Source organism: Pongo pygmaeus, chromosome 22 (assembly GCF_028885625.2).
Source record: "Pongo pygmaeus isolate AG05252 chromosome 22, NHGRI_mPonPyg2-v2.0_pri, whole genome shotgun sequence".
Taxonomy (NCBI): Eukaryota; Metazoa; Chordata; class Mammalia; order Primates; family Hominidae; genus Pongo; species Pongo pygmaeus.
The window spans coordinates 49,359,553-49,383,071 of NC_072395.2; the positions used below are offsets into that span (position 1 = coordinate 49,359,553).

The 23,519-nt window shown below is 46.9% G+C and overlaps 1 protein-coding gene, 1 long non-coding RNA gene and 1 pseudogene across 2 annotated transcripts in view; 1 reads left to right on the forward strand and 2 right to left on the reverse strand.

Annotated features, from left to right (window-relative positions):
- Positions 1 to 13,952, forward strand: part of LOC129022314 (uncharacterized) — a 67,266-nt gene extending 53,314 nt beyond the window's left edge. The window contains exon 3 of the long non-coding RNA XR_008496353.2: positions 12,958 to 13,952. This is a non-coding gene — a long non-coding RNA (uncharacterized LOC129022314). The remainder of the gene's footprint in view (positions 1 to 12,957) is intronic.
- CLDN14 (claudin 14) overlaps positions 1 to 23,519 on the reverse strand; it is an 87,386-nt gene that overhangs the window by 23,202 nt on the left and 40,665 nt on the right. The gene's annotated exons all lie outside the window — the stretch shown is intronic.
- Positions 2,298 to 3,778, reverse strand: LOC129022311 (26S proteasome non-ATPase regulatory subunit 4-like; annotated as a pseudogene).

The following is a 23,519-nucleotide window of genomic DNA, read 5'->3' on the forward strand; positions in this document are numbered from 1 at the left end:
TCCGCCCTTCACTGAGGAGGACGCAGGACTTACGGCCCCACTGGGGGGCAGGTATACAGGAACCTAGACTGTCCATGCTCAGACACAGTCTGGATTTAGAACTGTAGGCCTTGGGGCCGTTTTCAAAAAATAGACCCTTTCCTTAGGAAAATCCCACAAAACTGCCCCAAAGATGAGTGAGGTAGGAAGAACGTGAGGCTCGGATTCTATCTATGCAAGCATGTCCATTAGATTCTGGATTCAAAAGCCCCATGTTCTTGGGTTTAAGATTGTACTTTCTTTTTTATTTTATTTTATTTTATTTATTATTATTATTATTATACTTTAGGTTTTATGGTACATGTGCGCAATGTGCAGGTTAGTTACATATGTACACATGTGCCATGCTGGTGCGCTGCACCCACTAACTCGTCATCTAGCATTAGGTATATCTCCCAATGCTATCCCTCCCCCCTCCCCCCACCCCACAACAGTCCCCTAAGTGTGATGTTCCCCTTCCTGTGTCCACGTGTTCTCATTGTTCAATTCCCACCTATGAGTGAGAATATGCGGTGTTCGGTTTTTTGTTCTTGCGATAGTTTACTGAGAATGATGATTTCCAATTTCATCCATGTCCCTACAAAGATTGTACTTTCTGACATGAACAGTGAATTGCAAATTCAGACTTAAGAGATGGTTACTTTTCCACCAAGAGAACAGCCCCGAAACTTGGCCAGAGCATTGGTGTTTTGGTGCTGCTGTAACACAGTGCCACATGCTGGGAGGCTTGAGACAACAGACATTTGTCTGTTGCCTTGCAGTTCTGAAGGCCAGGAGTCCAAAACCAAGACGCTAGCAGGGCTGTGCTCCTCTGAGACTGGGTAGATGCCTTCCTGGCCTCCTCTGGCTTCTGGTGGTGGCCAGATCCTTGGCATTCCTTGGTTTCCAGCATGACCACTCCAATCTCTGCCTTTTTCATCACATGGTGGGCTTCCTGCATGTCTCCTCACATTTCGTTCTCTTCTTATAAGGACACCTGTCAGATTAGATTAGGGCCAATTCTAAGACGCTTTTTTTTTTTTTTTTTTTTTTTTTTTGAGACAGAGTTTCATTCTTTCTTGCCCAGGCTGGAGTGCAATGGCGTGATCTTGGCTCGCCGCAACCTCCGCCTGCCGGGTTCAAGTGATTCTCCTGCCTCGGCCTCCCAAGTAGCTGGGATTACAGGCATGCACCACCATGCCCGGCTAATTTTGTATTTTTAGTGGAGACGGGGTTTCTCCATGTTGGTCAGGCTGGTCTCGAACTCCTGACCTCAGGTGATCCGCCTGCCTCGGCCTCCCAAAGTGCTGGGATTACAGGCATGAGCCACTGCACTGGGCTGATTAGGGCCAATTCTAATGGCCTCATTTTAACTTGATGACATCCACAAAGTCTCTGTTTCCAAATAAGGTCACATTCACAGGCACCAGAGGGTAGGGCTTCAATATGCATTTTGGGGGACAGACTTCACCCCCTGACAGTTAGCCATATGTGTACCTTACAGTTGCCACTATTTCTATGACATGGAGTGAGACTGTGATTTTGTTTTTCTTTTTTCTTTTTGATGGAGTCTTAGTCTATCACCTAGTCTGGAGTGCAGTGGCATGATTTTTGGCTCACTGCAGTCTTTGCCTCCCGGGTTCAAGCGATTCTCCTGCCTCAGCCTCCCAAGTAGCTGGGATTACAGGCATGCACCACCATGTGTGGCTAATTTTTGTATTTTTATTAGAGACAGGGTTTCACCATGTTGGCCAGGCAGGTCTTGAACTCCTGATCTCAAGTGAGCCACCTGCCTCAGCCTTCCAAAGTGTTGATATTACAGGTGTGAGCCACTGCATCTGGCCAAGGCTCTGATTTTCGTTAGGAACAGATGGATCGCTTCTGTCACCAGCGCTACCTGAGTACAGGTTAATCAATACGGCAAGATGTTGCACTAGTGATCGCAGCAGTCGAGTTCATTTCCAAATATAGAGCGAAAGCAAGGTGCCTTCCCAATCCTCTGGTCTGTTCTGTTTTCTGTCTCGGGACACCTTCTCATCCTCAGACAAGTGACAATGAAGTGACAGTAAAGGCAAACCAAGTCACTGTCCAAAAATTGCAACACCTACCTTGGAGAGCCTCTCATTTTCCGTCAGATATGAATGAAAAATCAGATATAAACCTAATGGGAAATGAGAGGTTCCATTTCCTTTTTTTTTTTTTTTTTAATGTTGCCAAGCTTTATTTAGGCTGCAATGGTTACAGATAACACACATCTAACCCTATATTCTGCACTTCCCATGCAGTGCCCTGAGCAGGCCCAGCTACCCTTTCCCTCCAGTCTCACTTCTTGTCTTCCTCCTTCTTGTCCTTCTTGCCATCCTTGGTGGCCTGGGAGGCCAGGGAGCCCATAGCATTTCAAATGGCTTCATTGTTGGGATCCACACCTGGGAGGTTCTCTAGGACACTTTGAAGGAACTCAGGATCCTGCATCATGTCGTAATCATCCTCCTCCTTGGCTGGCTGGCATGTGTCCATGGCTGAGCTGGCATCAATGTCTGCTGATTCCGCCTGGCCAAACTCTGCTCCCTGCAGGGACATCTGCATGACATAAGCAATCTCCTCTTCCTCAGTCACACTGCTTACATCAGGAAGTCCGGTATGGCCAAACTCTTTTTGGCTAATGGTCATCTTCAGCAGGGCCTCGTCTGAGCCTTCAGTCCCAGTTGTAGCAATCCTGGCCTCAGCAGCAGAAGCTGCAGCTGCTCATCTGGGCTCCTCCTCCTGCTGCTGCTGCTGCTCCTCCATAGAAACTCAAAGGGCCAAGGCCAACTCAGGATCAGCACTGGGATCTACTCCAAATTCAAAGTCACTGGCACCGAGACCTGGCATGGCACCACCTTCCCCAGCCAAAATCGGAGGACTGATGAGAGCATCAGTCGAGCTGGGCCCAGGAGGCACGGGCACCAGATGAGAACCGCTTCCATCTTTGCCATTCAATGTGTTTACAAAGGCTGTCAGCTTTTCTGTGCTCACCTCCTCTTCCCCAAAAATTATCATGTCAACATTTACTTTCTCCTTCTTGAGGAATTTAGCCAGTTTCACCAGATCCTTCTCATTGCCTTCGGGCTTCCCATGAAGGCAATGATATGCGTCTTGTGATTCTTGCCCCGTCGGTGCTTCAGAGCCAGATGAGCCACGTGGATGCCAGTGCAGAAGGTGATCTTGCCCTTGGGTTGGACGGTGTGTAGCTTGGACAAGATGTGGCCGGTGTCTGGAGTGAGTGTGGTCAGCACTTCATAGTCATTAGCCAGTGTGATGAGGGCCATGTTGTTCTCAGGGTTGCTGTGGATTTTAATTTTTTTTTTTTTTTTTGAGACTGAGTCTTGCTCTGTCACCTAGGCTGGTATTCAATGGCACAATCTCGCCTCACTGCAACCTCTGCCTCTCAGGTTCAAGGGATTCTCCTGCCTCAGCCTCCCAAGTAGCTGGGACTACAGGTGCCTGCCACCACACCCAGCTAATTTTTGTATTTTTAGTAGGGACAGGGTTTTACCATGTTGGTCAGGCTGGTCTTGAACTCGTGACCTCACGGTCTGCCCGCCTCGGCCTCTCAAAGTGCTGGGATTACAGGCATGAACCACCGCGCCCGGCCTGCTGTGGGTTTTGAATGACATACTATGTTGACAGCATCTTGCTGGGCCTGCAGCCGGATGGGGAAGTCCTCATTCTGCACATACTCACTGTTGTCCACACACACCATAGTGCTTTCCAACACCATTCTGCCACCCTCCTCCCTCCCATTTCTTGAAATAATCCTTCATGTATAACTTGGGTTAATAGTGCCTTATAGTCTACTTAGAAAGAATCAGAATCTTGTTTAGTAAGGAAATTTCCAAATAGAGAATAGAAAAGTTAATTGATGGCAATGTATTTAATAGAGAAGATCAGTGAGGAAATGAATTAAAGAGGTTCCTTTTACACTTTTCTTCTCTGAAGCTAGGTACACCTTAGTTCATGTTGCAGCTTCTTTGGTGCTGTCAGATCATAGCTGGTATGAATGGAAGTTTCTGAAAGTCAGATGACACATTTGTGAAATGCAACCTCACTGTTATCAACCTGGCACCCATAATTTAGCTGACAACAATCTCAGCAACAGGCATTTCAATGTGGTCCTGCATTTGCTAATTGCTGGTGTGTACTCAGGACACTGGAAGATTTAACCTTTTGGATGAGACAGGTACCAGTAACTTCCCAGCTGAGCTTCCCAGGAACGAACTGATGAGAAGTGACATCCAAAAAACTGTCTCTTAAAATATAAAGAGATCAAAAGAATGAAGTAGAGACTCAAACAGGTATTTGCACACTCACATTCATACCAGCGTTATTTGCAATAGTCAAAAGGTGGCAGCAGTCCAGGTGTGCACTGAGAGATGAATGGATAAACAAAATATGCTGTAACCACACAATGCAACATCCAGCCGGAAAAAGGAAGTTCTGACACATGCTCCAACACGGATGAACCTTGAGGACATTATGTTAAGTGAAATATGCCCATTGCAAAAAGACAAATACTGTGATTCCTTCCTTCCTTCCTTCCTTCCTTCCTTCCTTCTTTCTCTCTCTCTTTCTTTCTTTTTGAGACAGAGTCTCACTCTGTTGCCAGGCTGGAGTGCAGTGGCGGGATCTCAGCTCACTGCAACCTCTGCCTCCTGGGTTCAAGCGATTCTCCTGCCTCAGCCTCCCGAGTAGCTGGGATTACAGGCGTGCGCCGCCATGCCTAGCTAATTTTTGTGTTTTTAGTAGAGACGGGGTTTCATCATGTTGGCCAGGATGGTCTCGATCTCTTGATCTCATGATCCACCCTCCTCGGCCTCCCAAAGTGCTGGGATTACAGGTGTGCGCCACCACGCCCGGCCTGTGATTCCACTTTTATGAGATACCTAGTATAGTCAAATTCATAGACACAAAAGGTAGAATTGTGGGTGCCAGGGGCTGAGGGCGGGAGGATGGGGACTTACAGTTTAATGGGTGCAGACTTTCAGTTTGGGATGAGGAGAAAGCTCCGGAGAGGGATGGTGGTGGATGGCTGCACAATATGCATGTACTTAATGCCACAGAACTATGTACTTCAAATGGCTGAAATAGTACGTTTTATGTTATGTGTGTTTTACTACAATAAAAAATATAGAAAGAGGCCACGCACAGTGGCTCACGCCTCTAATCCCAGCACTTTGGGAGGCTGAGGTGGGCAGATCACCTGAGGTCAGGAGTTCAAGACTAGCCTGGCCGACACAGTGAATACAAAAATTAGCTGGGTGTGGTGGCATGCATCTGCAATCCCAGCTACTCAGGCGGCTGAGGCAGGAGAATCACTTGAACCTGAGAGGTGGAAGTTGCAATAAGTCGAGATCAAGCCACTGCACTCCAGCCTGGGCAACAGAGTGAGTGAGACTCTGTCTCAAAGAAAAAAAAAAAAATATATATATATATATGGAGAGAGAGAGAGAAAGAGAGTTGGGGGGGGGGGTGGCGCGGCGGGAGAGAGAGAGACAGAACATCCAAAACTGATATTAGCCATTCTGAATTGGACTGTCCCATCAAATGTGGTCTTGCAGCTGTCCACTTGTTTAGGAGTAAGGAGTTTTATTGGAATAAATGTTCTCAGATATTAATCAACACAACACCTCCCTCCTTTCTCAGTTCCAGCTGATGCTGAGACACCAATGGCAAATCTTGATTCATGCCCACCCCAGGAGGATGAGTGACAGTCAGGATTTTGGGCTACAACACATGGAGCTTCCTGCAGTGTCCTCTTCTCCAGGGTGTGCTGTGGGAAGGCCTCCCCAGCCTGGGCAGGGGCTTGGCTCTCATGGGATGGGGCAGCTGAGTAGCTGACGGCAGGGCGTGGTGGGGGGCCGGGGATGATGGCAGAGTCATCCACTGCCACTCTGGACAAAGGTCAAACCTGTCCTGGATGCCACCTAGTTGCTGCCCTCTTAACCTGACCCTCTGGCCTGCCTCGGACCTTATAATTTCCTAAGCACGTCTGCATAGACTGTTATTTAGTCTTGATAATGACTGCGAGGGAGCTGTTATCACTGCCAGGCATCACGTCCAGTCCTCAGGGCTGGCCATAGGAAGATCCGGGCCTCACCTGGGCCTCCCATCCAAGCCCCAAGTTCTTTCCTCCCCCAGTAGCCAGCCAGAGCCATCAACCCTCCCTCAAGCTATCAGAGGAGGCAGCTGTGATGAGCACTGAGCCCTCAACCAGGAGCCGTTGAATGAACAAGTGTGAATCTCAAACACAGTTTTCTGCAAGGTCTTCTTCTCCACTCCCAGGCCCAGCTGTATCTCTTACAGCTGAGGGATCAGGATGACTTTGCTGCGGCCTGGCTGGAAGCACCTCTCTAGATTGCCACGGACCAGGCAGTCTAGAGATGAGGAAGTCAGAGGCTCCAGAGACATTCAGATATCATCAGATCCCCTCCCAAAGGGAGAAGAATGCTCTGTTTTATTTTATTTTATTTAACTTTGTTAATTTAATTTTTAGAGGCAGGATCTTGCCCTGTTGCCCAGGCTGGAGTGCAATGGCTTGATCATGGGTCACCGCAGCCTTGAGCTCCTGGGCTCAAGAGACCCTCCTGCCTAAGCCTCCCAAAGAGCTGGGACTACAGATGCGAACAACCATGTCTGCTAGTTCAATTTTTTATTTTATTTTATTTTATTTTATTTTTTGTTTTGAGACAGAGTCTCACTCTGTCACCCAGGCTGGAGTGCAGTGGCGTGATCTTGGCTCACTACAACCTCCACCTCCTGGGTTCAAGTGATTCTCCTGCCTCAGCCTCCAGAGTAGCTGGGATTACAGGCGCCTGACACCATGCCTGGCTAATTTTTGTATTTCTAGTAGAGACGGGGTTTAACCATGTTGACCAGGCTGCTTTCAAACTCCTGACCTCAAGTGATCCACCTGCCTCAGCCTCCCAAAGTGCTGGGATTACAGGTGTAAGCCACCATGCCTGGCCAAAAAATTTTTTTTACTTATAATTTTTTGTAGAGATGGGGGTCTTTCTGTGTTGCCGAGGCTGGTCTCGAACTCCTGGCCTCAAGAGACCCTCCCACCTGGGCCTTTCTCTGACTGTTCAGTTTGATACACATGGAACCAGGTTTGCTTGCACCCTCCTCACTGCTTCTGCTTTCTGCTCCTCTCAAACACATGAACATATTCAGATATGCATCAACGTGCATATGCGCCAACACGTGTGGGCACACACACGCAAGTGTACAGACAAACACACATACACACACCCCTGGACACACACACATTGTTTTCTCGAAATGACTTTCGGCAGCAGCAAAGCCAAACCTTTCCAAAGGCCGGAGAAAGGCCTTCATTTGCATCATGTTAACTTGGGAGGCTGCATCTCCTCCGTTGTTTTTAGTACAAAACATGAGTCAATGGTTCAACCCTCACCCCAGCAAACTAATTAGGGTCCATGTGATTAAAGGGCTCAGCTCTGGTGCAGGAACTAGGATCCCCAGATGCCCTGATGAACTTCACTCACAGTCTCTTTCCTAAGGTTTGTGCCCTAAAACAAGGCACTTACTCACTGTGTTCAGCTCTTAATAACCTCAAGAACCTCCCTTCCCAGCTGGGGGCCTCTTCCATAAAGGGGCTACCAGAAAACAAGAAGCAACACACAAAGCTTTCAAAAGCAAAACGGTGAGGAATGTAGTGTGTGTCAGCGAGTCAATGAAAATAAGAAAGGGGCCTGATGTCAAGCTTAACACAATCATTTTAATTTCCGAGTACTTTTTGGGTCTTTTCATGTTGACTTCATGGAAATTTATGTTTGCTGAGAAGACTGTATTTGCTACAGGATCTTGCTGTGTTCATTTAGCCTGGTAATAAAAACCATCTGCCTGAAATCCTTTTTGGAACAAGGAGGGGTATAAGCAAATAAGCAAATGGTCATAAAAGATCTGGAGAAGGGTGGGGCTGTTTCAGGAAAGTGGGGAGCCTGGAGTGCATGCTTCGGGCCTGGCGACCATAGGAGGCCAGGGACTACTGAAGGTCATGTGTGAGGCTGTACAGCTTTCCCAGTAAATATGGTGCATGTTGGGAGGACAGGTGCATGTGGACAGCCCGCCTCTCTTCCCAAGCACCCACTCTGGGCTGGGGTCTCACTACTGGAGTAAGAACAGTATCATGATGCATTAAGTGAGGAGTCCTTGAAGTGGGTTGAATAGTGTCCCTGCAAAACTCATGTCCACTCAGAACCTCAGACTATGACCTTCTTTGGAAATAGAGTATTTATGGGTGTGATTAAGTTAAGATGTGGCTGAGTGCAGTGGCTCACGTCTGTAATCCCAGCACTTTGGGAGGTTGAGGCGGGAGGATTGCTTGAGGTTGGTAGTTCGAGACCAGCCTGGGCAACGTGACAAAACTCTGTCTCTACAAAAAAATGCAAAAATTAGCTGCAGGGCATGGTGGCGAGCACCTGTAATCCCAGCTACTTGGGATGCTGAGGTGGGAGGATCTCTTGAGGCTGGGAGGTGGAGGTTGCAGTGAGCAGTGATTGTGTCACTGCACTCCAGCCTGGGTGACAGAGCAAGACCCTGTCTCAAAAAAAACAAAAAACAAAAAACAAAACAAATAAAAACAACCAAACCAAACCAAAACAAACAAACAAAAAAACTAAAGATGAAGTTATACTGGTCCTAAATCCAATGGCTGCTGTTCTTACAAAAAGAGGATAGGCATGGAAGAGGGCAGACAGCCACGTGACAACAGAGGCAGAGATGGGGATGATGCGACTATGAGCCAGGGAAGGCCAAGGAGACCTGGAGCCACCAGGGCCTGGGACCAGCAAGGAAGGGGCCTCCCCTAGAGCCTTCAGAGGGTCGTGGCCCTGCCGGCACCTTGATTTTGGATTTCCAGCCTCTGGAGCTGTGAGAGAATGACGTTCTCTGTAGGAGGAAGCTCTCAGAGTTCCCCTTTCTGCCTGGGAGCTCTGAGCCACTGTGTCTTTGTGGGGAGAGATGGGTCAGACAAGATGGCAAAGAAGCATCTCAAACTCTTGGCCTTTAAGTCGGGCATTGAAGTCCAAAAGCGGGACAGAACCAACCCTGAGAGGATACTGTTGAGCCCGTGTTTTGTTTACTGGTTTGTTTTTCTGCCCCCCTGGGAGGAGGTCGAGACTCCTAGACTCAAGGAGGTAAAAGGGCAGCCTCCCCGAAAGCAGCTGTGAGGGGCTCTGAGAGGGGCCTTCATCCTGCCCTGGTCTCTGGGTCCACCCCACAGTTGGGGGTGTCACCACAGGAGTCCTGAGCTGGGGTCTGTGAGTAGAGAGGGCTGCTCTTCTGCCTTCCCTGGGAGGCAGGGCACGGAGGAGAAATGGCAAGACACATTAAGCTTTCTTAATGTGGGTTCTAATAACATAGGTTTTTATGTTCTCAGCAAGACAGTGTTCTTGTAAGCCAGGCATTGGTAAGAGATAATCTTCAAGGTTCCTTTAGCTCCGATTACCGTATAAAGACCTAGGCCAGCAGGTCTGATCTTTGAGGTTCTTATAATCCAGAAAACTCAGGACATTGCATGCCAGTGTCGGCTTCAAGGAGCAAGGGAAGCTCAGTTCTTCCAGTCCTGGGGCATGAGGAGGAGGGAGGGAGGGCGAGGAAGGGAAGCCTAGTGGCCGCACACTTACCACAGTCTCTCCTGCAGCTAACATTGTGGAGCAGGAGCCTCTGCAAAATGAGCTTTTTTTCTGCCCCCTGCTTGGAATCATTGGAGAAGGCCCCATCTCAGAATGGGAGTGTGGGTGGGTATTGAAGGAACACACATGGCTGAAGGAAGGTGGGATAGATGAGCACATGCTAGGATTTCTCACAGCCTTCATCTCCTCCATGGTGTGGAGGGGACCCAGAATCCTCATGTGTTCCCAAAGCAGGTACAGAGTGGCTGGGAGCCAATGGATGCCAAGAGCCCACTTTGGCCAGGATGGGGTGGGAATCCCACTAGAGCTTGGGGGGATCACCATGGTGGACTTGCTCACACGTGAGAGCCCCCAAGAGCAGGACCTCAGGATCTTCTGCGGGGACATCGACTGGATTCGCAAAGAGCCCACCCGCGCTGGGTGGACACCTGCTGGGCAGCAGAGGCTGATGTTGGACTAGCCTCTGGCACAGACCGGGAGACCATCCCCTCTCCCAGGGGGACTGTGAGATTTCCTGCACACTGGTTGCCATGTAGGATATGACGCCAGGGAAGAGAGAAACAGGACTGACGAGAGTGGAATCTACAAGCAAATATTTACCTAATAAGGCCCATTTCAATCAAAGAAGCTTGTTTCAAACAGACAGGGCTGAGAGGATATTCCTAACAGATTGAAGTCCCCTGGGCTGCCCGTGGGAGAGGGTCTCACGAGGAGGAGAACTAAAGAAGCTTTGTGGTCCCTGCACACTGGCATGTTCTAGTGAATCTGAGTTGTTACTGCCTTGGCATGAAAAGATGATTGTTAGGGGCTGAACTGTGTCCCCTCCCAAATGTATATGTTGAAGTCCTGGCCCCCAGTGCCTTAGGAATGTGGCTGTACTTGGAGACGGAGTGTATAAAGAGGCGATTCAGTTAAAATGAGTTCGTATGGGTGGGCCCTGACCCAATCTGACTGGTGTCCTCCCAGGAAGGGGAGATGAGGACACAGGCACATGCACGGAGATGACCCTGGGAAGGCACAGGGACAAGACAGCATCTATAAGCCCGGGAGGGGGCCTCAGGAGAAACCCACCCTGTGGGTGCCTTGATCTCGGACTTCCAGCCTCCAGAACTGTGAGACAATAAATGCCTGTTGTTTAAGCCGCCCTGTCTGTGGAACTTTGTTACAACATTCTTGGCAGATGAATACAATGATTCTGCTCAAGGACCACAGGTCTTCCTGTGCATCCCCGTAGACATCTGTATCCAGATGAGGACCACACAGGAGGCCTGGATGTTCCCAAACTTCCCTCAGATGCCTACTGTTACTCGAGTTCCCTGGGCGGAGGAACAAATCCCCTTGCACAGAAAGGGGAACCAGAGGCCCGGCACGGTGGCTCACGCCTGTAATCCCAGCACTTTGGGAGGCCAAGGCTGGTGGATCACCTGAAGTCAGGAGTTCGAGACTAGCCTGGCCAAGACGGTGAAACCCCTTCTCTACTAAAAAATACAAAAATTAGCCGGACGTGGTGGTGGACACCTGTAACCCCAGCTACTCAAGAGGCTGAGGCAGGAGAATCGTTTGAACCCAGGAGGCGGAGGTTGCTGTGAGCCGAGATCGTGCCATTGCACTCCAGCCTGGGCAACAAGTGTGAAACTCCATCTCAGAAAAATAAATAAATAAATGAAGGGGAACCAGAAAGTCTGATTGGATCAAGTTTATCCTGAATTGACTGAATTTTGTTTAATTGTCAAGTTTAAGAACTCCATTATGGGGTGGGATAAAGGCTTGAGACAGAAATCATATTCAGTTATGGAAAAGGAAATTTGAAATTTTTTGCTGCCCATTTGAGTTTTGGAGTCTCAGGAAATCATACTGACTTAATCAAAAAAGCAGGTGCTGCATGCACATTTGATCAATGCAGATGCTGATGTTTACAATGAGCAGTTGCAGCCTCCCTCCTGACAGCCTGGAGCTTGGGGCCAGAGCCCCCAGCCCACAGGCTAAGAAGCAAAGGTGATTTTACAACCCATGCACTGAGTTAGAGAGTGTTCTTACTCCACAAAGTTCTTGTCCACTCAGAACCTCAGAACGTGACCTTATTTGGAAGTAGGGCTGTAGGTGTAATGAGTTAAGATGAGGTCACAGTGGATTAGGGTGGATCCTACACCAATGCTGCTGGTGTCCTTATAAGAGCAGAGGAGACACAGGGGGAAAAGGGCTATGTGAAGACTGAGGTGGAGATTGCAGCTGTAGCGCAGGGAATGCCGGGGATGGCCAGGCCCCACTGGAAGTTGGAAGGGGCAAGGAAGCCTTCTTCTCTAGAGCTTCAGAGACAGCATTGTCCTCTTGGCACCTTGATTTCAGAATTCTGGCTTCCAGAACTGGGAGTAAATTTTGGTTGTTTTAAACCATCGAATTTGAAGTACTTTGTTACAGCTGCCCTAGGATGCTAATATACTGTGTTATAAAAATCAGGGTTTCTGCCGGGTGCAGTGGCTCCCAAAATGCTTGTAATTCCAGTGCTTTGGGAGGCCAAGGAGGGAGGATCATTTGAGTCCAGGAGTTTGAGATCAGCCTGGGCAACATAGTGAAACCCCATCTCTACAAAAAAAATACAAAAATTAGCCAGGCATGGTGGTGCACACCTGTGGTCCCAGGTACTTCGGAGGCTGAGGTGGAAGGATCTCTGGAGCCCAGGAGGTTGAGGCTGCAGTGAACCATGATCACACCACTGCACTCCAATTAGGGATACAGAGTGAGACCTTGTTTTTAAAAAAAAAAAAAAAAAAAAGTCAGGGTTTCTAGAGTCTGTGCTCTATCTGAAATGATTTAGAAGCCTTTCTTCTAGGGACAAATTCCTCCAAATTTAGAACCAGGCAGGAGATTTAGGCACAAGAGCATCCCCTGCTCCCCCTTCCTAGTCTAAATCAGATGACATGGACCCCTGAGAGCAAATGCTTGCAAATCACTCAGGATACCCTCCCAGCCAATGGAGAAGAAAGCAGAGGAAGGAAGGAGGAAGGAAGGGAGGAAGGGAGGAAGGAACGGAGGAAGGAAGGGAGGAAGGAAGGAAGAAAAGAAGGGAGGGAGGGAGGAAGAGAGGAAGGAAGGGAGGGAGGAAGGGAGGAAGGAAGGAAGGCAGGCAGCAGGCACACGCACACAGGCTCTCTTTGCTTTCCAACAGGAAGGGGCTCAGGGTCTGTTTTCTTTTCCCTTCCTTTCAGATGGATCTTTCATATCTCCAATAACTCTTATCTTTCAGCAAACTCCAGCAGGCCCCAAACGAGCTGAGAAAAATATCCAACTTCAAACGTTTTGCACAGATCATCTTAAAGGCTCAATCTAAGCCTGGGAAAGCCGGAACGAAGCCCAGAAATCACTCCTTATTTCATCGCCGTTTAGCCAAGACAGCTTTCCTGTCCACAGGTCACATCTGTCACTGCCCCCTTACTGCCCCTGCCCAGGTCCCAACCACCTTGAGACACCTGCGTGATCCACCCTCAAAGCAATGAGTTAGGAGCCGCACTCCTGGTCCTTGGCCGGTGGCTTTAGTGTTATTCCGGGGGGCTGGCTGGGGGCACCTGTGGGGGCTGCCCCGTGAGGGCTGTGGTTTAATTTCCTTTGCTACTTTCCTTAGCTCTTCAGTCTCAGTCTCAGCCACTGAAATGTGTCTTGGCCACTGGTGGTGCAGCACAGGGTGACACTGTTGTCAGCGAGAGGAAGATGCCTTTTTTTTTTTTTTTTTTTTTGAGATGGAGTTTTGCTCTGTTGCCCAGGCTGGAGTGCAGTGGCGCAATCTTGGCTCACTGCAACCTCCACCTCCCGGATTCAAGCGATTCTCCTGTCTCAGCCTCATGAGTAGCTGGGATTACAGGCACCCACCACCATGCCCAGCTAATTTTTGTATTCTTAGTAGAGACGGGGTTTTGCCATATTGGCCAGGCTGGTGTCGAACTCCTGACCTCAGGCTGTCCACCTGCCTTGGGCTCCCAAAGTGCTGGGATTATAGGCATGAGCCACTGTGCCCAGACAGGAAGATGCATTTGTGAGGCGGGACAATTGTGAGTGGAAAGAGAAGAAAAAAAGTAAAATAATAATACTAATAATGCCTTTTCTCTGGTCCTGGAAGATCTATACGAACTTGTATTTTACATCTCTTGTCTGGATTTAGCTGTGAAAGACCAGTAGACCAACTAGTAGGAAAAATACTTGCATGGCAGCAGGTTGTTTGAATAAAATAGGAGATTTCCAGTCTCAGATTGGATACATGCACTTAATATCAGCAGACTTGTTGTAAGTATAAGCCTCTATAAACTGAGCACTGTTGCAGGCGATGGGGACGTGGAACTGGGAGGACCGATGGCTAAGCTCTCTTCCCCTCCACCCCGGAAAAAATGCACATAGGATCTGGCTGTGGCAGACAGCAGCCTACAGAAAGGTGGGGGCACCTCTCAGCTGGCCTTCAGCTCCAACACAGACACGGGAAAACCAGTCTTGGTTCAGGTCTGGGCCCCATTGGCTGCGTCTGCCTGGACACCATCAGCCCTGCACGAAGATGGCCACTGAGGGGCCCTCATGGGGGCTGAAATTCAACCAAGGCTTGATCCCTGCCTGAGGTGCCAGGAACCTGTCCCTTTCTTCTAGGTGGTTCGCTCAGCAAGGGTACTTTTTGTAATTCAGTCACCCAGATGGGGGTGCCCTCTTGCACTCCATCCACCTGGATGAAGCAACTTTATTTTCTAATTTGGCCAGTTTCAGGGCACGTGACAATCACTGATATGACAGAAGGGTAACCTTTCTGGGGTTGCATCTTAGGAAATTTCATTGAAGGAGGAGTAGAGAGATGATATCATTGACCACAGGACTCAAGAAATAAGAAATAAGCCCAGAGCACACATTGGACTCAAGAAATAAGCCCAGAGCACACATTGGTGGGGGCAATGAACCCCGCAACTGTGGGAAATTGACCTTCAGCACTTTGATGTGAATAGGGCCATTGCCTTCAGCTTTCTCCAAGGTTTTTGTTTGTTTGTCGGTCTCACTCTGTTGCCCAGGATGGAGTGCAGTGGTGTGATCTCAGCTCACTGCAACCTCTGCCTCCCAGGTTCAAGCGATTCTCCTGCCTCAGCCTCCCAAGTTTTTACTTGAAACCTGCATACACACAGCCTTTTTGTTTTATGGGCTGGGTTCCTACAGAGAGTTATTAATGGAGGATTGAGTGCATTTAGGCTATTAGTAGAAAGTGATCAAGATTAGAATAGAGTGGCTTATCTCTGTTTAGAGTCTCTAAAGTTGTTGCAGGGGGCTTGTTGCAATGTCCATACCAGGGCCCCAACCCAGACCTACCGAATCAGAATTTCAGGAGGGGAGGTTAGGAATCTGTGGTTTTATATCAGCCCCTGTTCCAATCCACGTGACTCTTATGCATTATGATGTTGAGATTCACTGATTTAGACACGTAGACAATAAATATTGATTCTTGGACTACAGAGCCAAAGACAAATCGAGTGATGTATTCTAGCTCATGGAACCAGCTGGGCAAAGCCAGCAGGGATTTATTGCTCCTTAGATGATCAATGCTGCCACCAGGGCTGCTGTCATCTCCTGATGATGAGCAACATTTTCACAACATCAGGGGGCTGGTGGAGAAAATCAGGGAGCCTCCGGAGCAACCCCGGGAGCAGTACTGGGCCCAGAAGCCTGCCCCAGCCGCGCACACAGAGTCTACCTGTCTTCCAATGCGAGTCCCACGAGGTGAAGAATTAGAGCATGTTGTTCATTTATAATGTTTGCTTTGCTTTTGGAAACACCCTGGGGCAACTCAGGCTAGGTTTTCAACGTGGTGTTTGACTTGGCTTAGCTGCAAAGTTCCCCCTTTTTAGTCTGTTTATGGCAAGTTAGCACACGGCCCCATATCCAGGAGCCTAACACCAGACCCAGCAGAAATCAGGGAGTGGGCAATGAAATGAAACATTGGGAGGGCTGGGTTGGGCTTCCCCATACCTGCCCTCTCAGCCGGGAGCTCGCCTGAGGTCAGGCTGGGCACGAGGCCACCTCAGACTTTGCAGCCTCGGACCTGTTACTGCAGCCCGAATAACAGTGATGCCTCGGACAGTGACACGTCCTGCTGACCAACCACAGGGTCTGGAGGATAATTTCCCAGGAAGGAGACACATTCCATTCATTTTTTTTAAATTTTATTTTAAATTTAGACAGAGTCTTGTTCTGTTGCCCAGGCTGGAGTGCAGTGGTGCAATCTTGGCTCACTACAACCTCCACCTCCCGGGTTCAAGCAATTCTCCTGCTTCAACCTCCCTAGTAGCTGGGATCACAGGTTTGTGCCACCATGCCTGGCTAATTTTAGTATTTTTAGTAGAGACAAGGTTTCGCCATGCTGGTCAGGCTGATCTTGAACTCCTTGCCTCAAGTGATCCACCCGCCTCGGCCTCCCAAAGTGCTGGGATTATAGGCGCACGTCACAGTGCCCAGCTGATACATTCCATTCTTTAGCTCCCTCTTTGCTTACATATTTTCTTTTCTTTTTACAAAGTCAACCCACTTTCAGTAGGAAGTTGCCGATTCTTTTTCATGTTTACTTTTGAGTTTCAAATAGGCACCACCTTATATTTTAATAAGACTCGCTATCACTGTGCCAGCCACTCCATTTACATCATTTCATTTCATCTGCACAGAACCCTATGCAGGGGGTATGATTAGATCGCATTTAATGATGAGAAAGCAAACTCGGAGAGCTTAAATCAGCCGCCCAAGGTGGCCCAGCTAACACCTGGGGGGCGCAGCTCAGCCGCAGATCTTCTCGGCGATGTGGTTGCTGTCTGCCTGGCTAATGGCCTGCCACATCCTGAACCCTTCAATGTCACCCTCATCTTTCCTTCTCTGCCTTGGAAGAGAAAAGGATGATGGCTTATCTGAGGGCTGAAAGATTTCATCCACGTCAAGCCCCATTTGCATGAAATGTATCTGCCCGGTTTATATCAGCAACATGAAAAGCAAAGAAAACTGCCTGTTTATATTGCCACATCTGCAGGGCATTAAAATATATTATTAATGGGAGTTTCAGTCAATATCTGACTTTTTTTTTTTTTTTTTTAGAAAAGTGAAACCATGATTGGGTTACACTAGTGTGAGTGGTAGAAACTGGGTAAAATCTGACCTTTGGGACATGGAGATGGTCATCTGACCCAGGGCGGGTCACATTCAAAGAGCACAGACAAGGTCCCCCTGAAGTCAGTAGGACATTTGGGCCTGAGACTATGAAACTGAACTGGAACTTATGGGCTTTAGGGAACAAGCCCAAAAGCTCCTAAATTTCCTCCTTGAAGATCTCCTTCCTACTGTTTTTCTTCTAGATATTCTGCTGCTTTGACTGGTACGCCACCCCCTGACTCTAAACTCACACGTTCAACCCAGTGATGGGTGCTGACTGGGAGGCTCTGTTAGTCTCTCTTTTCAGCAGCCTGGCCCTAAATTAAAGGGCCCATGGTTTTCTCTAGCTGAACACACCCCAGGCTCCCAGCCAGCCCCTGGCCCTCGAGAGGGGTTGTTTTTGATGGCAGGAGGGAGATAAAAGTAAATGTATTTTAGGATCTTGTTACTAGGCCACAAGGAAACACTGGATGGAAAGTCTTATGAATTTGAAAAGCCCATTTTTTTTTTTTTTAAATCAAATCCAAGGAACCCAAAAGGCGTTAAGCCATTGTTTAAACATAGACCCAGTGCCCAAACCCTGCACACTAGTTTGTAGAGGTTGGAAGAGGCAGGATGGAAGGGGTTAATGGTGCTATTCTTTCTTGAATATTCTGTAACACACCACAATGAGCCAAAAGCAGTCAGAGGGAACCATCATGAGGTGTAGCATGTTTTTACCTATGTTAACTCCAACATCCACAATAGCTGAACCTTAGAATTATTATCCGAATTGTGCATACCGGGAAACAACAGATTTGATGAGTTTAGTAACTTGTCCAAGATTACAAAGTTAGCAAGAGGTAGGGCGCAGAAATGAACAGGGTCCTTTCTTCTGCAAGCTGGCTCCCATGAAATACTATTCTTATGCCTGTTGAGGTCTGATGTGGTATCACATTATACTACTGGACCAGCTAGGGGGTCAAGAGCATTATGCCATCTCTGTAGTATGCTTGGGGTCAGTCCTGAAATTAGCAGAGTTCACTTTCAGCCATGAAAAGGATATTCTGAGGAAATGATATCTTAGATTGCTTTATTTTGGTGCATAGACATCACTTGAGAGGCTTCATGTTACTGAGACATCTTGTAAACTTTACAGCTACTGTTTTACACTTCATCAGCATTCCTGATCTTACTATGGTGTTCACTTCAAATAATGTTGGGTGTGTAAGAATCAAATGCAAATTGTTCAGTATTTGACATAGATGTCTTTAGGAGCCAATATTTCCTTAAATATCATGGTTTCAGTGTTATCCACTAATGCTTTAATAGATAGAGTTTCTTTGCATTCATAAAAAATATGAGTTGTCTACTATAAAACCAAACACATATTTCCCAACTGCTAAAACACCTATGTAATCTTGAATCCACCTGACCTAAAGGAAGGAAAATGTTCTCAACCCAGGCTACACATTAGATCACTTGGGAAGCTTTGAAAAATTCTTAATGAATGGACCCCACTCCTAGACCAATTAATTCAGATCTCTGAGAGGTGTGGTCTGAGAACTGATGGTTTAGAAAACTGTACAGACAGTTCTAACATGCAGCCAGCTTGAGAGCTACTGGGTTTAGACAAGAATGGATTTTTTTGTTTTTTGAGATAGAGTCTCACTCTTTCGCCCAGGCTGGAGTGCAGTGGCACAATCTTGGCTCACTGCAACCTCTGCCTCCTAGGTTCAAGTGATTCTCCTGCCTCAGCCTCCCAAGTAGCTGAGATGACAGGTGTGCACCACCATCCCAGGCTAATTTTTGTATTTTTAGTAGAGACAGGGTTTCACCACGTTGGCCAGGCTGGTCTTGAGCTCCTGGCCTCAAGTGATCCGCCTGCCTTGCCCTCCCAAAGTGTTAGGATTACAGGTGTGAGCCGCTATGCCCAGCTAATATGGTTTGGCTGTGTCCCCACCCAAATCTAATCTTGAATTCCCATGTGTTGTGGGAGGGACCCAGTGGGAGGTAATTGAATCACCGGGCCGGGTCTTTCTCATGTTGTTCTTATGATAGAGATCTGATGGTTTTAAAAATGGGAGTTTCCCTGCACAAGCTCTCTTTGCCTGTCGCCATCCATGTAAGACATGACTTGCCCTCTTTGCTTTCCACTATGATTGTGAAGCTTCCCCAGCCATATGGAACTATGAGTTTTCCATTAAATCTCTTTCCTTTGTAAATTGCCCAGACTCAGATATGTCTTTATCAGCAGCATGAAAATGAACTAATACACCAGCCAAGAATGGATTTTTAAATTAATGGAGTTAGGTCTGATTAATATCAATGCATTAATGTATAAATGTCTACATTATGCATTACAATCAAGAGTTTTGAATATAATGCAACTAAAATATATGCAATGAATATAATACATACAGTAAGTCATTAGCTTCCAGTTATAAGTAGATGCTCAATAAATATTACTGAATTACTGAATGAATGGCATCCTACAAAGTTTTATATGAAAAATTATATTTTGATGAAATTAAGATGCCATCAATTGTAAGATGTAGTATCACTGATAAATAAAATAAATTCATTAAATTATGACATGCTATCTAGTATGTCACACCCTAACTTCAAAAATGTTAAAAAGGCCAAATGTGGTGGCTCGTGCTTGTAATACCAGCACTTTGGGAGGCCAAAGTGGGAGGATCACCTGAAGCCGGGAGTTCAAGACCAGCTTGGACAACATAGCAAAATCCCATCTATATGTAAAAATTAAAAAATTACCTGGGCATGGTGGTGCACGCCTGTAGTCCCAGCTATTTGTGAGGCTGAGGTAAAAGGATCACTTGAGCCTAGAAGTTTGAGGCTGCAGAGAATTATGATCATGCCATTGCACTCAAGCCTGTCTCAGAAAAAAGTTAAAAACAAGAAAAAAATACAATATTTTGAAATTACTGTATTTGCTTTTTCTGCTTAGTCTATGCCAACTGTTATACCACTAACTTCCACTAGATGCCGCTGTGATCCGCTACTTCAGGTTCCGAAAGGCAATCTAAAAGCCAATTTTCTCCAAGGATTTAAAATGGAAATAATTCACCCCCTTTAAAGACAAAAGATTTTTTAACCACCTCATATTTTAGGGGGTTGTGGCTCATTCTTTCTCTGTGTTAAGACCTATCTGAAGTATCTCATGAAGTGTACAATTATTTAAAAAGGAAACTTAAAAGTTTTAATGGCTTGATAGAAAACAATTGCTTCCCTTTTATCCACATCCCCAAATTTCACATTTTGTGTGTAACTCGTGACTAGTCTGCAGTGGGTTATAGAGAAGAGATGGTAACCCTGATAGGAAGGCTGATGTTGACTTCAATGAAATAAGAAGTAAAACTTGAAGGAAAGAGTATGACATCTTCTGATTTGAAGACAGCAGATCATGGTACCCTGTACCCATGAGTCACTGCTCCCAGAGACAGGAAAAGCTGTGTGGAAAAGAAAATCTGGGCTGATAGGACTGGGCCCTGAGCTTGAAGCCAAGCCCAGTGTTAACCCTGGGCATTGACCCAGGCCCTCCCTGGCTGAAAATCTGGAAGACTTTCCCTGCTGGGTGAGAATCACTTTTTCAGCAAAACAATACAAGCTTTAGGGCCAAAAGGAAGCCCATGAAGCTTCCAGAGACGTGCTTAGAGCAATGCTGCTCAAACTTTTACCAATCTCCACTATATGAGAACAGAAATGGAGAATAAGTATCTCAAAACTTGTATAACAAATTTAAACAGTTTTACGTCTGCTAAATCTAATAAAAAGAAATCAGTATTGTATTTCATATGTCTTTGTTTCATATTTCATTTTTCCAGTAATTCAATTCTTTTAGTATTTTACAAAAGTATTGGTCCATAATAGATTGGAATTTTTAAAAAAATAGTCCTTCAGCCCAGATAGCTTTTGAAGCACCGCAGAGAGCCCACCCCGAGCTGCTGGAGGAGGCAATTCCAGGACAATGAAGCCATCACACTCCTGAATAAATGTTCTAGTAGACCAAACAGCTAAGAAAGGGCTGAAGAACAGGAGCACTTTGATGGTAAAGGACAGGATGACTGGAGAGGTAAAAAGAAATCCTAAGAACAGAACACCTCGGGGAGTCCCAGCCTCTGAACTCACAGTCAGCAGCTCACCAGAACCTAACATTTCTGCAAAGGCTCAGAGATTCCACCATTGCCACTCCCAGCAGCTCGCCTGCCCAATGTATAGACAATCAGCCTAGCATTGACTTTGGGACAAGAGGATCTCAGGTGGTTACAGTGAAAAGAAAATGCAAAACCACTCAGAATTGCCCAAGTCTGACATATTTAGCTTCAGAAGAGAAACACACAGAGAGGTCCATTGTTAACCCCTTCCTGGTTTGATCCACCCAAAGCCAGCCGGCTTGGATGGAGGGGAGGTGTAAGGCACTGTGGACTTCCATTTATGGATAACTTTGAGCTGGCTTTTGTCTTCTCTGAAAAATGCCCTGTTACACTAGCATACTGTCAGTGCCTTTTTTGGATAGCCATTTGGTAATATCTATCAAAATGTAAACTGTGAATACTCTTCAACTCAGCTATTTCTCTGCTAGAAATTCATCCCCCAGTTATACTCCTAAAGTAAGCAAAGACATAAATAATACAGGATTCAATACTCTCTGGCTCTTTCTGAGAGAATAAAACTGGAGAAAATCTAAATGTCCTTTATAAGAGATTAGTTACGTAACTACAGTACATCCATACAGATTAGTACGCACCATTAAAAGATTAAATGCTTCTGCAGTTACTAATATGCAAAGAGTTCCAAGACACAATGTTAAGTGAAGGAAGCAAGTTGAAGTGCAGTGTGTACAGCATGATCCTATTTGTGTAAACAAGAACAAATGCAGTCAGGTACGGTGGGTCATGCCTGTAATCCCAGCACTTTGGGAGGCCAAGGCAGGTGGGTCACCTGAGGTCAGAAGTTCAAGACCAGCCTGACCAACATGGCAAAGCCCCATCTGTACTAAAAATACAAAAATTAGCTGGGTGTGGTGGTGGATGTCTGTAATCCCAGCTACTTGAGAGGCTGAGGCAGGAGAATCGTTTGAACCCAGGGGGCAGAGGTTGCAGTGAGCCGAGATGGGACCACTTCACTGCAGCCTGGGTGAAAGACCAAGACTCCGTCTCAAAACAAAAAAAAAAAAAAAGAACAAATGCATTTCCGTCATGCAGAGAGACAGAGAGACCTTCTGAGGGCTGCACAAAAAGCTGTTCACAGCGATCACCTCTGCGGGGTGGAGCCAAGGGTCAAGGTCGGGGAGGACTTTCATTTTTAACTTCACACCCTTTTATGTGGTCTGACTTTTTAAAAAGTAAAATTGTATCAATTTAATATGGAGCAAGGTATCTATTGCAGAGTATCAAGAGTTACAAGAGGCCAGGTACAGTGCCTCACACCTACAATCCCAGTGCTTTGGGAGGCCAAGGCAGAAGGATGCCTTGAGGCCAGGAGTTTGAGACCAGCCTGGGCAACATAGCAAGACCCTGTCTCTAAAAAAATAAAAATAAAAAATTACCTGAGCATGGTGGTGTGTACCTGTAGTTCTAGCTACTCAGGAGGCTGAGGGAGAAGGGCTGCTTGAGCCCAGGAGCTCAAGGCTGCAGTGAGCTATGATCACACCACTGCACTCTAGCCTGGGCAACAGAATGAGATGCCCCCTCTTAAAAAAAAAGCGCTACAGGAAATGGCAGCAAATAACAGTCAGCCAAAGACATAACCTGACACAAGCGGCTGCACAAAATAGTAGTTGCCCTCAAGCTCAAGGGACATCAACAAGGAAAAAACACACAACTCCCAGTGTGCTCTCAACCCATGGCTGTGTATATCTTTTAGTGATGAGCCTTGGGGACCCCATAAAACCCAGAGAAACATGTGGCAGAGGACCCAAGGCTTCCAGGGATCGTGGCCATCACCAGGTGAGAAAGCCCAGAGACAACCACTTGAGTGTTTAATTACTATGTGAAAATGGAATGAGAGGGAAGGAAATTGGGTCCGGTTACTTCAATAAAAAAATGGTTGACTGGAGGTGGTGGCTCACACCTGTAATCCCAGCACTTTGAAAGGCCAAGGTGGGTGGATCACCTAAGGTCAGAAGTTCGAGACCAGCCTGGCCAACGTGGTGGAGTCCCGTCTCTACTAAAAATACAAAAATTAGCTGGGTGTGGTGGCACGCACCTGTAATCCCAGCTACTTGGGAGGCTGAGGCAGGAGAATCATTTGAAACCGGGAGGCAGAGGTTGCAGTGAGCTGAGATTGTGCCACTGCACTCCAGCTTGGGTGACAGAGTGAGACTCCATCTCAAAAAAAGAAAAAGGTTGCCCGGCCCTGGTTCATAAGTAGAGGGAGTGTCTTGTGTCTTGGGAACCAGTAGCACTGTTAACATCTACAAACCGGACACACACATTTCCTGTTTAATTCCACCCTGCACAGTGCTGATTCATTATGATACCACTGGTCTCAGAAATACTTTTCTTAAAAGTTGTATATAATTACCACATATATACACATCAATAAAAATATACACACATATATGTGTATACACGCACACACACATACATATCACACTCTGTGCTCTCAGTCAGGGAGAGCTGCGGAAGGAGATTGTCTTTGGAGCCCTTAGCA